Genomic DNA, 2,481 nt, shown 5'->3' with positions numbered 1-2,481 from the left:
AAGAACATATATATGTCTATATACAGATATATGAATAAATATATGTCTATAGGTATATACATGCGTATATATTCAAGCTAACCTTAATCTAGTTAAGATAAAAAATCACGAATATAAATATTTCTTTAATGATTTTAATAAAAATACCATTTAACCATATATTAATTAAGTACTATTATTTTAATAAATCTAGACTCCTGTAATGTGTCTGAAAATTACATTCATTATTTTTCCAAGTGCCAAGGACAGCACAAATAATAAAATATATACTGAAACAATAATATGTTTTAACATATCAAAAACTGCAATACCATTGTTGCTACTCGCTTGTACTCAGCAAGTCAGAAAACCAATAAGTCTGTTGATAACATTATGTTTGATCAGGTAAAGGGAGTTCCAAGGATGTACTAAACTTATAAAATGACAACAATGGGAGGTTATGACAAATTCCAAATACGAGATATCAAATAAAACAAATCCAAACTTTTGTAAAAAAACAAAAATATGTATTTAAAAATATTGTTGCTTTAGTAATATTTTCTAGTTCTCTTTGTAGAAATCTTTCACTTCTTTGGTTAGAAGTATAGGTGCCGAGAAGCCTGAGGAAGAGGGCGGCGGCAGTGGTGGTGACTGAGCGGAGCCCGGTGACAGGATGTTGGTGTTGGTATTAGGAGATCTGCACATCCCACAGCGGTGCAACAGTTTGCCAGCTAAATTCAAAAAACTCCTGGTGCCAGGAAAAATTCAGCACATTCTCTGCACAGGAAACCTTTGCACCAAAGAGAGTTGTGACTATCTCAAGACTCTGGCTGGTGATGTTCATATTGTGAGAGGAGGCTTCGATGAGAATCTGAATTATCCGGAACAGAAAGTTGTGACTGTTGGACAGTTCAAAATTGGTCTGATCCATGGACATCAAGTTATTCCATGGGGAGATATGGCCAGCTTAGCCCTGTTGCAGAGGCAGTTTGATGTGGACATTCTTATCTCGGGACACACACAGAAATTTGAAGCATTTGAGCATGAAAATAAATTCTACATTAATCCAGGTTCTGCCACTGGGGCATATAATGCCTTGGAAACAAATATTATTCCGTCATTTGTGTTGATGGATATCCAGGCTTCCAGAGTGGTCACCTATGTGTATCAGCTAATTGGAGATGATGTGAAAGTAGAACGAATTGAATACAAAAAATCTTAAAGCCAGGCCTGTCTTGATGATTTTTTTTTTCATTGTCCTGTTGAAATCAAGTAATTAAACATTTAAGAGCCACAAAATTGTATCACTTTTATAATATTTTGCAGTAAAATGTAATACCATCTTCTCTGTTAATACATAATTGCTCTAAGCTTCCTGTAAACTATAAGAATATATTTAGTTTATAGTATATGAATTCTATGAAAAAATGTCCACAACACAGTAATTGGTCACTTGTTAAGAAAAATTTATCCTTGTAAATATCTTCAAAGTTGGTATTTGGAACTTTATTCCAAAAGTAGTGCATGTGGAGAAAGACTTTAGACTATCTTGTATACATTCTTCTCTTCTCTAGTAATAAACAATTACCTTTCATTTATAAAAAAAAAAAAAAAAAGTATAGGTGCATAAAGTGCTACTCATTTGTGTACATTGACATTTTGAATCCCAAAACTTTAGTGAAGTCATTTCTCAGGTCCAGGGGCCTTTTAGAGAAGTCTTTAGGGTGTTCTAGGTATAGCATCATAATGTCAGCAACGAGGGATAGTTTGAGTTCTTTTCCTATTTGGATGCCTTTTTTTTTTTTTTTTTTTAAATCTTTCCTGATTGTTCTGGCTAGCACTTCCAGCACTGTGTTGAATAGGAGTGGTGAGAGTGAAATCCTTGTCATTTTCATTTCTCAAGGGGAATTCTTTCAGTTTTTGCACTGTCAGTATGATGTTGACTGTGGGTTTGTAATACATGGCTCTTTTTAATTTGTGGCATGTTCCTCTGATGCCTAGTTTCTTGTGGGTTTTTCTTATAAAGTGATGTTGGATTTTATCAAAAGCTTTCTCCAAGTCTATTAGGATCATTATATACTCTATGTTTTTAATGTGCTGTTGAATTTGGCTTGCTAGTTTTTTGTTGAGGATTTTTGCATCCATGTTCATCTGATATTCGCCTATCTTTTTTTTTTTTTTTTTTTTTTTTTTAGGTTGTGCTTTGCCAGGTTTTGGTATCAAGGTTCAAGATTATGCTGTCTTCACAGTGTGAGTTAGGGAAGAATTCCTCTACCTTGATATTTTGGAAAAGTTTTAGTAGAACTGATACTACTCTTTTTTGTACATCTGATAAAATTTGGTTGTGAATACGTTTGACCCAGGACTTTTCTTGGATGGCAGTTTTTTTATTACTGATTCAGTTTTAGAACTAGATATTGGTCTGTTGAGGGTTTCAATTTCTTCCTGATTCAATCTTGGGAGAATGTGTGTTTCCACAAATGTACGCAGTTCCTCTAGATA

At 33.8% G+C, this 2,481-nt stretch overlaps 1 pseudogene across 1 annotated transcript; it reads left to right on the top strand.

The window, feature by feature from the left end:
- The first annotated feature begins 592 nt into the window (after positions 1–592).
- Positions 593–1,274, top strand: LOC104676448 (annotated as a pseudogene). Its single transcript, XR_749913.2, has one exon. The product of XR_749913.2 is annotated as a vacuolar protein sorting-associated protein 29 pseudogene (transcript).
- Positions 1,275–2,481: the final 1,207 nt, after the last annotated feature.

This window comes from Rhinopithecus roxellana, chromosome 18 (genome assembly GCF_007565055.1).
Source record: "Rhinopithecus roxellana isolate Shanxi Qingling chromosome 18, ASM756505v1, whole genome shotgun sequence".
NCBI lineage: Eukaryota > Metazoa > Chordata > Mammalia > Primates > Cercopithecidae > Rhinopithecus > Rhinopithecus roxellana.
The sequence above is the reverse complement of the archived record's forward strand: the minus strand, read 5'-3'. Positions and strand labels throughout refer to the sequence as shown.